The sequence below is a fragment of a genome, unplaced genomic scaffold, assembly GCF_019419815.1.
Source record: "Pyrus x bretschneideri cultivar Hongxiangsu unplaced genomic scaffold, Pyrus_bretschneideri_v1 Contig10, whole genome shotgun sequence".
Classification (NCBI taxonomy): Eukaryota; Viridiplantae; Streptophyta; class Magnoliopsida; order Rosales; family Rosaceae; genus Pyrus; species Pyrus x bretschneideri.
In genome coordinates this window covers 180,445-194,970 of record NW_025999391.1, presented here as the reverse complement: position 1 = coordinate 194,970, position 14,526 = coordinate 180,445, and the positions used below count along the sequence as shown (strand labels likewise).

General features: G+C 35.4%; 1 protein-coding gene across 1 annotated transcript in view; it reads right to left on the bottom strand.

Annotated features, from left to right (window-relative positions):
- Positions 1–14,526, bottom strand: part of LOC103934343 (putative branched-chain-amino-acid aminotransferase 7) — an 80,719-nt gene that overhangs the window by 23,207 nt on the left and 42,986 nt on the right. The gene's annotated exons all lie outside the window — the stretch shown is intronic.

Here is a 14,526-nt window from a genome sequence, read left to right as displayed (position 1 = left end):
AATAGAACAACAAAAACAACACATCCACCCAACAATTCAAACACTTTATACAAATTGGGGATTTTAAAACAATTATAATCTAAATTCCAAATTGTTAAATTGAAAATACTATGAGAAAGATGCATTGTCTGTCTGGGACCCCTTTCCATGGACAGAGGAAGCCTTACTAAACTGCTCAACCTCCTCAGAACTCCGGGACCGTCGATGAGTCTGTTGGGTGCTTAGTAGAGGATGCATCACCAAGGAAGTCGATGACGTCGAAGACATCGTTGGACTGAAAGGCAGGACCGAAGACACATTCGTCGTGCCCATATCGGGTGGGGAGGTGGCAGCAACACTACCTGCTAGAGAAGGTGTCTGATTGACCGTACTAGCTACCTGGCGGTTGGAAATTAAGTTCGGCATCTACAAAAACCATAAATAAAAAGTTACATTCCACTACTTTTAGTCAATTTATTAGAGTATATTACATGGCACATAATATACATAATCCACCAACACCAACATCAACATGTTTTTGTTTATGTATTGCATATAAAAGCTATCAAATGTTTATAAAAAAACATAAGTGATGAATCCTAAGTAGCTGATTCGTCAATAGATATAATAGACAAAGAATAGTCAAATGTATAACATTTTCCTTGATACACACACACACAGATAAAGAGATAAATTAAGTTTATCTATTTTTGGGAAAAAGATCCAAAACCAAACTAAAACACCAAATATAGTGAACTTATTTGAATATAAAGTTAGGGCAAAGCATTGGAGAAAATAGCATATATGGTTGGTGTAGGGAAAAAAATAGCAAAAATATGGGTATTAGCTACAGGCAGCATGGTTTCACCGCATAATCCAGAGTGTTGGGGCAATAGTTTATAGCCATATATTGGTGGGGAATGGGAATAACTAAGGTATAAAACATAGGAAATTTTGCACCAATAGTTGTTTACCTAGCAACCAATTATCACCAGCGAAAAAGAAACAAAACCTAGGGACTAGGGTTGGGTTCAGTTCGGTTCATTTTTTTTTCAGTTCAGTTTTTTATTCTGTTTGGTTTTTTTCCGGTTCAGTTTCGGTTTTTATTTGATTTTATTATTATTTTTTTTATTTTTAATGAAAAAAAATTGAAATCTTGAATTTTGTCAAAGTGATAGTATTACATTATCACTTTTCATTAGTGATAGTATTGAGCTAAAAAGGAACCTGGATGCTAAAAAAAAAAAAAAGAACCTTGAAAGTTTAAAGCGAGCAGCCCCCATGCAATCTGAGAGTCAGTCAGATTTTGTGTGTTTCTTTTTCACCCTTTGCCGTGACTGATTGATAGGGATCCAGATTCAGTAGGAAGCAGATTATGAAAAAGAATTGAATAGAATAATTAATTTACCACACTGCAACTAATGCCACATTTAACATATAAAACTAAGAAAAAGTACGTATTTTAGGTCAAAACAGTAAGTAGCTAGTGATCATTATATGCTTAAATACCATGTATTTTAGGTCAAAAAATAAAAAAAATTGAAATCTTAAATTTTAACATCTTCAACACAATCATAACATAAACATTCCAACTAGAATAATGAAAATCTTAAATTTTAACATAAACATTCCAACACAATCATAACACAATCTTAAATTTTAACACAATCATAACATAAACATTCCAACAAAATCATAACACAATCTTAAATTTTAACATCTCCAAGACAATGAAAATCTCTACTAATTAATGAAACCCTCTTTGTCAACCAAAAGAGAGTGAAAAGACAACTTAGTCTTCTATCACACAAAAAAAAAAAATGATAGGCAATAATGCAATTTCACAAGTCCAAATTTTACTGTTTTTTATTGACACCTCACCTGCAGGTGATGTTAAAATATCTCTAATATTTACAATTAAAAAAAAAAACCGAAAAGCAAAAACAAAAACCTCCCACTCCCGCACGTTCTCTCTCTCTCTCTCTCTCTCTCTCTCTCTCTCTCTCTCTCTCTCCCTCTCCTTCTCATTTTCTAAAAAAAATATGTTCATACGCACAAAGTGTGCAGGCAAATGTTAGTAAACATTTAAAGTTCAACTAGAATCATAACATAAAGGCTTTTTTTTTAAATATTTTGGGTTTAAAGTTTGACAACACATTGGATTTAGCACATTTGGGCTTACAAATTGGGTTTAAAAAATAATACCCAAAACAGATAATTAAATAAATAAAATTAAAAAATATTAATTTAATTAATTCGGTTCGGTTCAGTTTCTAGACCATTGAAACTGAAACTGAACCAAAAGAATTCGGTTCGGTTTTCGATTTTTCGAACCCACCCCTACCAAGTACATATATTGGAGAGGAAATGAGTATGTATGATTGCCTATATAATAAAGCAAAAAACTGTCAAGAAATTAATATATAGGAGAATCTTTTCTTTTCTGACCCTCCATTTGCTTTGGAAAGAAAGTGGAAAGCTAGTAACTTTGGAGCAATGTTAAATCCCTCAATCTTTCTCTTTATCCAAATTCATGCCAAAATAAAGGCACTCTCATGGAATCTAACTTCTGTACAACTCAAGCATAAGACATATTGAAAATTTTATTATTCAAGAGGTTTAGAAAGGCCACTCCCCACCTACCTCTCTCTACAAATATCTATTAATTAATGAAACCCTATTTGTCAACCAAAAGAGGGTGAAAAATACAACTTAGTCTTCTATCACCCAAAAAAAATGATGGGCAATAATGTAATTTCGCAGGTCCAAATTTTACTGTTTTTTATTGAAGCCTCACCTACAGGTGATGCTAAGATATCTCTAATATTTAAAATAAAAAAATAAAAAAACCAAAAACAAAAGCCTCCCACTCCCCCCACGTTATCTCTCTCTCTCTCTCTCCCTCTCTCACCCTCTCTCATTCTCATTTTCCAAAAAAAATGTGTTCATACACACAAAGTGTGTAGGCAAATGCTAGTTTCTATAAACGAAAGCTTGCACTTTCATGGAGTACCCCAAAATACCCCTAATTTTTTTTTACAAATGATAAGGCATTACCCAACATCTCGGTTTAAGTTGAATAGATTGGAAATAGAGACATTGACACAATTTACAATCCTGGGAAGAACACATGTCAGGTTTTGAATCATCTAAGAAAAAATGTACTCACGGCCATATTCTCTTTTTCGACATTTTCTTAAAACCAGTACTCCTACCCTAGTAAAAAATACCTAGTTTTGTTAATGTCAAAAAATACCCAATTTTCTTAATGAGTTTGATCTATGATAGTAGAATTCAAAGCAAAATTTCCAAATTTCTTAATGTATAATACCCCGTTTTGTTAATGAAATTTGCTAGGACATCCTCTCATTCCCAGTAGGTAATCCCAATTCGAAACCCTATTTGATTCCCAATTCGATACCCAGTTTTGTTTATAAACAAAAAAAAATGGAAAAAGAAATACAAACCCCGGATTCCCAATTCCAAAATCATAACCCAATATTCTTAATTCGAAAACCCTAACTCAAGATTCCCAATTTGAAAACCGTAACCTTGGATTCCCAATTCGAACTCTAAATCCTCAACTATTCTAATTAAAAGAATTCAACATAAAAAAATGAAAATTTTCATTAGTAAATAATTGAATTAAGGGAAAGGGAATGAAAGGATATTGGTGCTTACCTAGTGATGTTGCGGCGGCGGCGAGATGGTGTGGTATCGGAGTATCGTGACAGATGTCAGGTGTAGAGAAGAGGGTTACAGAGAGACAGAGAAACAGAGAGAGAGAGCGAGAGATGGAGAGAGAGAGGGAGAGATTGAGATAGTGAGTGATGAGATCGAGACATTGAGAGACTGAGAATCGAGAGGGAGAGAGAAGAGCGAAGAGTGAGCTTCGAAGAGAATGAGAGAAAGATAGAGTCTGTAAGAAATATGAAGGGGGATGGTGTTCTAATTTTTGCCAAAATAAAAAGCGCACTGAAACAAAAACGTGCCCAATTTTTACCAAAAAAATCAAATTTTTATATGTTTACGCGACAAGGGTGTTCTAATTTTTATTGCACGTCGATTTTTTAAATAAAAAAATGAATTTTAAATATTTGTGCAACAAACATTTCTAAAACGTTGTCGCACATATTTGTAAATTTAATTTATTTTTTGTTTAAATAAATAAATAATTTTTTTTTGTTTAATTAATTTTTTTATCTAATTTTTTACAAATTTTAAAGGAAACTTTTGTTTGTATGCAAAATAAATATCATTTAATAAATATCATTACATTTACATCACAAGTTTTCATTAATCCTCGCTTGAACTAGAATAAATATCATCACTTTCATCAGATTCAGACTCTCATTCCTCCTCATCTGTAGGCACGTCAACATCGTCGTTCGCTTGCTTGGGTGCATTGTATCACGGTAAATCCCCAAGGTCAATCATAATGGAGTCGATCGATATTTTGATTTCAGGACCTCTGGCTACCTGAAACGGTTCTTGTACAATAGTCATATCTCGCGGTGTATATGCACCAAGTTCCATTGAAGTCTCCATTTGTTGGTCAACAACGTCACCACAATTGTCATCGTTAGTTGGATCTCGGTTCAGAATATCATATAGTCCTCTATGCTCAATCTTCTGAACTACTTTCCTTCCCCTCCCGCCCTTAAGGTCATATATATAGAAAATTTGTTTGGCTATCGTTTCCAAAATGTAAGGGTCGTTATTATACCAACATCTGTTAGCGTTGACTAATAAAAAACTATCGTTTCGCTTAACACCTCCAACCCTAAGTGGGTTTGTATCAAACCAGCGACACTTAAACAGGATAACTTGACAATGGTCTTTGTAAAGCAATTGCATAACACTTGTAAGTTTTCCATAGAAATCAATGTCTGCAATGTCGCCCGCACCCGGGACATGTACCCCACTATTTTGCGTACACAACTTGTCATCGGGATCAGCTGCCAAAAACTTGATGTCGTTTACATGATAACAGGAGTACAATTCTGGGCTTAGGGGCCCGATAGCCAAGTTGTACAATTCTTTAGTGTAAGCGGGTGAATTCATGTCCTTCACCTAAATTAATGATAAAAAGTTGACGTGCTAGTTTACCATTTATAAATATGCAAATAACCCAAAACACGAACAACTTACATTGTCATGAAACCAATGAGGAAACAATTCACGGTGCTTCTTGGCATATAAATGTGAAGGATGTTTCCACTTCATCAACTCTTCATGCTCATCTAGGTAAGTAATTGTCTCGTCACAATTGTTAAGTACAAACTACTATGCTACCTCCATGTCTATTTTGTTAAACAACTCCCCTTTGTTTGGTTCGCCAAAGGGTCGTGCAATTTGGGCAAAAACAGAAAGTTTTTCACTTCTCACACCACCGTCATTCTTGTAATGCTGTTGATTGAACATAGTCTCAATGTCTTGTAGGTATATTGCACAAAATGTAAGCAACTCAAATGTGACCCATGCATCCACCATTGATCTTTCGGGCTTTGCCATGTTCCGTACACTCTTTTTTAATTCACCCAATAGTCGTACACTCTTTTTTAATTCACCCAATAGTCTGCATCAATACATAAAATAACGTGTAAAATTAGTCAAATTGTACATACATCATGAACTAAAGTATTTCTGGCGATGAAATACCTTTCTATTGGATACATCCATCGATAGTTAACGGGTTTGGCTAGAAGTGCCTCATTCGGCAAGTGAATCATGATGTGGATGATGCTTGTGAAGAAAGCTGGAGGAAATATTTGTTCAAACTTGCATAGCACTTTAATAATATCGTCGCGTAACTGTTTAACATAGGACTTGCACAAAGATCTTGCAGTTAATTAAGAAAAATATCTCGCCAACAATATAATCAGCTTCACCACATTTTCGGGCAAGAGGTGTCGAATTTCCACTAGGAGAAGGCGTTGAAGTATCACATGACAATCATGACTCTTGAGGCCTGAAAATTTGCCTCTATCCACGTTTGCACAACGGCCGATGTTTGAAGCACACCCATCTGGAAACTAAATAGAAAATATAAATTATAAAAACTCTTTCCTCTTATTCGGTTTCACCGAAAATGATGCAAGCTTCTTTCTGGCTATGTCTTCGTCCTTCTTCATCCATAAACCTGGCCTAATGCCCATTTTTTCCAGATCGATCCAAGCTTTTATTATGTCCTTTGTTTTTCCCTCGATGTCTAGTATAGTTCCAACCAGTGTATCAAACACATTCTTCTCAACATGCATTACATGGATGTTGTGTCTCAATTTTAATTTCGATCAATACGGGAGCTCGAACAACCTCGTCTTGTGTGTCCAGTTCAAATGTGTCTAGTCTTGTCTTATTTACGGATTTGCCCAATGGAGCAAAATCCAAATGATTCACTTCATCTAAAATATCATATCTGGACCATGCTCTAGGTCTTGACTAAATCTCTGTATCGTTGAAGAAGGCTGTCTCGTTCTGACGTTACTCATGGTCCCACGGCAACCATTTACGATGCCGTAGGTAACAAACTTTTCCCGCAAGCCAACCAAACATTATGTCCTATTTGCAAATCGGGCGTGCGTAATAACCTTTAGTGTTCCACCCAAACATCATAGCGTACACAGGAAAATCATTGATAGTCCACATCATTGCTGCTCGCAAGGTGAACATCTTTCCGGTAGATTTATTGCACGTGGGAACACCATTTCCCCATAATTCTTTTAGTTCATCAACCAACTGTTGCAAATAAACATCAATAGATGTGCCCGAATCTTCGGTTATCAACAATGTCATCATAATATATTCTTTTTTCATGCACTTCCAAGGAGGCAAATTATACAGAATTGCAACGATTGGCCAAATGATTTGGTTTTGGTTTAGAACCCAGAACGGATTAAACCCTTATGTCGCAAATCCCAATCTAACATTCCGGGGCTCACATGCAAAATTGGGGTACAACCGATCACATTCTTTCCATGCCTCTTCATCTGCAGGACGTCTCATAACATTGTCATCCATTCGTTTGTCCTTATGCCACTTCATGTCGCTTTCAGTGTGCGTTAACATATACAATTGCTGCAACCTGGGCTTTAATAGGAGATAACGCCTAACTTTTTGTGGAATCTTCGTTGTTCTATTATGAGGTCATTTTAAACCGCGATTCATTACATACAGGACATTTATCCAACGCTTTATTCTCTTTGTAGAACAACACGTGAATTTTTTCACTAATCCAAGACTATTCAACACCTTTCAAAAAACACTTTTATGATATTTAGGCAGGCAATTGTCCTATGGAAACATCCTCTTGAAAACCCCAAAAAAGTAATCAAAACACTGGTTCGACATACGAAACTTAATTTTTCCATGCATCAACTCAACAATGGATGTGAGCACCAAAAATCCTTCACAACCAGGGTATAATTCTTGCTTAACACTTTTTAACAGTTTTTCACATTTTTCATATGCTTCACTGTCAATGGTGGGAGGGATGTCATCTTCTACTTCCTCATTCGTATTCGGACTAGCGTTTGGAAAAACATTATTGATAATGTCCATAATTTGTTCATTTGGGTCCACAATATATTCATCTGTATAGGTCTCCATCATCCCATTTCTGACTAAATGATGATATCGAACATTTTCAAAATATTCAATCATTGATTTGTTACAATTTCTACAAGGACACCAAATTTGAGTTGAACCCCAGTTGTTTGCAATTGCAAAATCAATAAACTGATTTATTCCATCCAAATAATCATCAACACATTTGTTAGGATTATCCACTGTTTGTCCATATCACCTGCAAACATAAAAAATTTACAAGGGTTACAACTTCAATTATGACATGCTACCTTATGCCTCCAGTATATGTCCTATCTCATTCGAGAATGCCCAGTTACGTGCTATAATTTACAGTTCCAACACATTAAAGTTCGATCGTGGAAAAATTTCGACAGCATCTTCCTGCAGTTCTTCAAGTGCACAACGTAGATACAAAAAAACTACGATGCACCTGAAGAATGCAAAAAGATGCTACCAAATTTCGCACGTTCAAACTCTAATGCGTGAACTGCAAAATACAACATCTAACTGTGCATTCTGAAACTGTCCAAAATTATGGGACAAGTCAAGAATTAATTTGACCGTAGTCATGCTTTCACATCCATTCGCAAAATTCAACTAATTCTCAAACGAGAAACTAAGCTCATATGAACATTGCAAACCATTTTTTGTACATCCATACAAAAATGTTTGCATACAAATACACAAACTCACAACAATTATAAACTACAAACAAAACAATTTAAATGAATGGAAATTAAATAAGTTATTTAGGAAAATATACCTCCAAGATTAACGGCAACACATATAGAATTGGCTGGAAATTTCACGAGGAAGGCAGTTGTTGCAATTGTTTTGTGGCTTCTAACTTCCTGCATTCTGGTTAAAATCAATAAAGTGAAAAAACTTTGCGCGACGAAAGCACCGTTGTGCAAAACATGGTGCTTCCATATTTGGCGCCATCCAACTATGCTTTGCTGTGCTTTTAGAACACTTTGTACGACGAACCACAGTTCGTTGCGCAAACACCCATAAAGTGATGAAGGTATGTCGTCGCACAAAGTTGTCTCATGTGACAGATCTTCGTCGCACAATACGGTTTTTTTTTATTTGAATTTTTCCATTCAGTCTTTAATTTTTTTTTTCAAACCACATAAATACTTAATAAATCAAGAACTTATTTCATCAAACCATTCATGCATAATTAATATAAATATTTATTAAAATGCATTAATTTTATTCAAAATAAACATTAAGTACATATTTAATTAAACCGTTCATAGTAAAAAAACTTCAAATTCAGATTCATTATTAGATAAGCAATAAAATTACAAGGAAAAAAAAACACTGTTCTACTCCTCCGCTGGTGGTTTTGGTTCTCGTTGTAGCTCTGCCACACGTTGATTATCAAACTTCCACTCCCGAAAACGGGACTTGAAGATGTTGTCGATGCACTTCATCAGATTTGGGTTACTTTTGTCAATGTCCCAATTAGGCTGTCATGCAAACATTAATAAATTAAAATATCGATATTATATTAAATTTAACAAACATAATTATTATTTAACTAATAACTTAACACATGCAACTAACTCATTGATCAAGTGCATCTTCATCTCCTCGGGGGTGGCTCTCCAAGTCTCCCAATCCACACCACATTTGTCGCGCACTAATACTCCAACATCAGACAAAAACCTGGTGCGCATATCTGACTTCACAACCCCTATTAATTCGTCAGAAGTGATTCGGTAGCGGTTCCCACCAAAAGTGTCGGACCCATACCTCAGCTCTTTTCTTCTTGTCTATCAACAAAGTATATAGTCATAATACTCAAGCTAAATAAAAACTTTATACAAAATGCAAAATTTACAACGGAAACCTCTTTCGGAACCTTCTCCATGGATTGTCTTTGATGAACGCGCACCATAGTCGACCATCGTACCAAGAATCAAAGAACAAATTGATTATAATATGCAAAATAGTAAAGTGTTTCCGAAACGAATCGTGAAGAATAAGGAAAGCAGAAGTGCATGCTTATAGGAAGGTGGGGAACCTTGCGCGACGAAGCCTTTGTTACGCAAACATCTGCACTAAATATGGTATTGATTCATTTGATTCGCATAAACTGAATGCTCTGACCCAAAAATTGAAGGGATTTTGCGCGACGAAGCCTTTGTCGCGCAAGGTTTCTGCGGGAAAAACTTTGTCATTCCTTCGATTCGCATGCACTGAATGCTTTGACCAAAAAACTGAAGGGACTTTGTGCGACGAAGCTTTTGTCATGCAAGGTTTCCACGGGAAAAACTTCATCGCGCATTTATTTCGTGCAAAAAAAAAAAAAAAAAAAAAAAAAAATCACCCGTGGTTTTCTTACTCACTTTGCGCGATGGTTATTTTTTTTCGTCGTGCATACAATATTGCGCGACAAAGGTATGCGTAGCACAAAGTGGCACCACTCTTGCACGACAAAGTTATTATTTCGTTGTGCAAAACACACTTGTACGACGAATTTTTCTTTGTCCCCAAACATCTGTCGCGCAAATGGTTTTTCCTACTAGTGGTAGAAGAAAACTGGCTGTGCTCTCCAGTTTCATGAAGAAAATCGATTCTTTTTCATCTTCTTCTATTGTAGTTAACCTATATATATAAGCCCTGGTGATTTTAATGAAACCCATGAGATGATGAGAATGCTTGGATCTCCTGCACTAGAATCGTTAATAGGTTAATAGTTGTAACCCATATCATTCATTATTAATTCTTAACAAATAAAATCTTTACGACAGCATGATAATTATTCCCAAATGAAGTTGATTATGTTTATGTTTGTTCGTGGCCTCCCCCACCCAAATTCAAGACCAGAACGTCAATGAGTGTTGGGCTAGATTGAGATAGTTGAGAGCGACAGAGATGAGAGGAGTCGTCTTTTGGTGGCTGGAAATGGAAGGGAAAGAAGATCCGTAGGGTTTTTTTTTTAATTTTTTAAATTCATGAAAGGTTCTATTTTTTTTTTAAGTAATTAATTATATGGGTAAATACGTAATTAAGGAATGATGTGAAAGCAAATTATAACCTCCAGGAGTGTTAGTGTTATTTATCAAACATGAGAGGATTTTGTAAAAACAAGATAAACATCAGGGGGTGTTAGTATAATTAACCCCTACAATTGCCAATGGTTATAGTTCAAGGTTCCAATTAAGTGGTAAGGTTATAACAATCAAATTGAATGATATTGTTACTTTTGTAACACGGTTGGTTTTTACGTTGTGGACTCATATTATATTGTCAGGTCAAATGTTATGTGCGAACATGATTACATTTAAGGGCGAAAAGAATGCCAAAAATGTATGTATGATTCATTTTAAATTGTTAACTTATTAATTATGTGAACTGTTATATTGGTTTAGGTTTAGTCACAACAGTTCAAACCAATTTAGGTCTCTCGAGTTCTCACCTCACTCTCATTCTCCCTTCCTTTCTGTCACTCAGCCTTCTGTCTATCAAACACTCTCACTCGACTCTGCCTGTCCTCCACCCACCTTCTCTGAGTCTTGACTCCGGCTAGCCACACCACACCCTCTGTCTTGACCACACCATAAACCAGTCCATCCACACACTTGATATGTCGCTCCGACTCTCTCTCTCGATCGAGTGACACTCGAGCCTTAAAATCTAGGGGTTTTTTTGGGATTGGGGTTTTCTCCCACAAGTCTGCAAGTCCTTTATGATTTTTCAATAATTTAAATTTGGTATTCAAAATCTAGGGTTTTATTTGAAATTTATTAATCTTTGGTTGATTTCTAGGGTTTGGGAGAATTGAGGTTTTTTATTATGTGATGTTTTTATTGCATGCAATTGTGATTTTGGTATGTGGTTGATTTTTGGTGTTGCTTTTCGGTATGGTGTTTATTTTTGGTATTGCAATTGTAAAAATTTGGGTTATTAATATCTGGTTGATTGTTCGTGTTTGCTACCATGTTTCTAATTTTGAATTGGGGTTATTAATCTGAAGAGAACATAACTTTTTGTCTTTGTAACTTAATTTAAATTCATTTGGAAGTTTAGTTTGTAACTTAATTTTTTTACTTTTGGTTTGTAACTTGACTTATGTTATTTTGGTTGCATGCATTTTTAATTTAAGTAATTTGCTAGTATAGACTATAAAAGTTGTATGAATTGAAATTGGAATTGGTATGAATTGGAATTGAAATTTGTATGAATTGGAATTGGGCACGAATTTGATACACTTCAGGAAGTAGCAAAAAATTGGGCTGATCAAATTTCAACTCAAAATCTAGATAAAATTAGAAGCCAACAATTTGGGCTTGAAGCCCTAGTCCCAATCTGGACCGATAAACCGAAAAAATTTCAGCATTAACGAAATTTGAAGAAATTGAAATTTCGGTTCGATTTTAGTTTTCAAAATTCTATCTAAGTAATTTTCGATTTGATTTTCGGTGGATGATTTTCGGTTTAGATTGCCGAACCAAACCAGCCCTAAGTACATTACAAAAATGTTGTTAGATTAATGGGTACCAATATTTCTTTTGAAGGGCAGAATTGACTAACATAAGAGGCTCGCAATGGGTTGCTCCGCCTCCCTTCCAGGCATGTATATTTGGATCCTTTTAGGAGTGTTATTTCTAGGGTTTTACTCTTTCGATTCAATCACATTGAAATTTTCATCTAGGTCCTCTTTATTTGGTCTACTCCCTTGCTCTCTAAGCTCATCGAGATTGAATTGATAGCGAAAGGAGGTTCTTTGTTTGCTTAATTAGGATTTGGGTTTCGCTAACTGCCTTGGTTGTGAGTCGTTTCTCAGAATTTTGTTTATTTTTGTTGTGGTTTTGAATTTTATTGAATGGGGATTGGTTGGTTGCATATAAGAGTTCTGGGTGGTTGGTCGGGCCAAATTTCGAGAACAATGGAGGTTCTAATGTCAAAAAACTACGCATGAAGGTATTTGTTTGATCAATGCATGTGGTCCAATATCCTGGAGAATATGATGTTTGGTTTCCACTCATGCGTTCTGGATTCAAAACTTCCCAATTTGTTATTGTAATAGTTTTAAACCCTCCCCTTAATAATATTAAAATAAAGGGTTTAGATGAGAGAAATAAATTTGAAATTTTAACAAAAGTCGGGATTTATAAATGGACATAAACCAATTCCCTTGTTTGGATTCATAAACATAGATATTTAGAATTTCCGCGTGGCAAAGAAAAACTTGGAATTTGAGACATTCAATTCTCAAGTTTAAGTTTCACGTAAATAGGTGTCATTTCTATACTTCTACGAATGAGTTTAAAAAAAAAAATAAAAAAATAAAGAAAATTCACAAAGTTTAGAAAATAAAATTCGGTCATTTCTAGTTCCGTCATTTTGTTAGTAATCTCAAAATTTCTCTACCAAACACAGTGTTAATTTTTTTAATATTTATAACATCATGAAGTCATCTTATTCAGAATTTTTTTACATCAGACTTTAACATGGCGAGGCCATAATTATAGGAAATCAAAATTCAAAAGGATTCTTCTTTTGACAGAAAATTACTGGATTTGCGGTCAATTAGCTCCGCAAAAAGTTGTCCGTTGATACCGTGACCTTCATTACATCACTTTACCATAAGTTTCAACTGTATGACTGATAAATAAATGGGGAGGAAGGAAAATAAATCCAGGTCTGGGTGCACAAAAGTGGCCATGATTTGATGTCCGAAATTTTCTCTACTTGTAAATCAAGCATGCCTTTAGTTTGAAGAGTTTTTCTATTCACACATCATGATCATCCAAGTTCACCTCAATACTTTTCTAAAACCAATCTTACTTTTATTAATTAAAGAAAAAAATTATGAAAATAAACAACACACACCACATGGCCACAGGCTCAGCGCCCTGCCTCTCCACTCCCTCCCCTCTTCAACTTAAAATTGAATTGAATAAGCCCTCCCTCTTCCTTTCCCCCATCCTTTTCAATTAAAAAAATGTGTTGCTGAGATCACTTGAATACAAAACTCAGACATTTTTCTTCTTTTCTCTTATTGCGCTCTGTTTAACTAGTGGTTTGTTGATTATTCGATGGTTGATAATGGAAATACTACCCTAATTTAGATGTATTAATGATAGAAAGGAGGCCGATAGTCGGGCTGGTGGAGGATATCGGCGTGGTTGCGCCACCCCCGCCAGGGGGGGGGCGGCGGCGGCGTTAATGCGTTTAGTTTTTCAGTTTTTTGGGAGTTTTACACACTTAATGCGGTTAACTCAGATGTGTGTAGGGATGTGACTAGAAAAATTCTAGTTAGAACTACTACTATCCTAGATGTGTACGTCTGATACGAGTTCAAATTTTCTACACTCAAAATGACTATGATTGGATAAGTGTCACGAAATTAGAGAAGCCACATCTATTTTGGTTGCAGAAGATTTGAACTCGTCTAATACAAAGCACCTTCTCAAATTTATGGCATTGCCTGCATTATTCCTTTTTTGTCCCAAACAAACGAGACATATAGACGATAACTAACTCTTGCTTTAGTCGTATTTCTCTTTCTCATGGTGAAAAAAATTCTGAAATTCAAATGTCTTGTTTCTCATTGATTAAAGAAAACAAGAGATAGAGACTCGATCAAAGACCACATCAGCTTCACTCTAAGCCAAGAGACACAAATTGCCGGATCTGATAATGTAGTGCCAACAGTGATCATCACCAAATTTTCTAATTCTATAGTGAAAAGCACCCTATGTTCTATAGTGAATTGGCTTTTGGCCATAAGATAGTGAGTAGTGACAAGAGAATTCACATGATCCACCTTATACTATTATAAGCGTGACTAGCTAGCTAGGGGATATCATTGATAATTCTTCAAACTTCTACGCATGCTTCCCCTTGACTCTGCGGCATAATGTTTCGGTTGAAGACTTACAGAAACACAAAGTTGGGACTGCCGTGTATATATTAAAACAATAAATAATAACTTGAATGCAA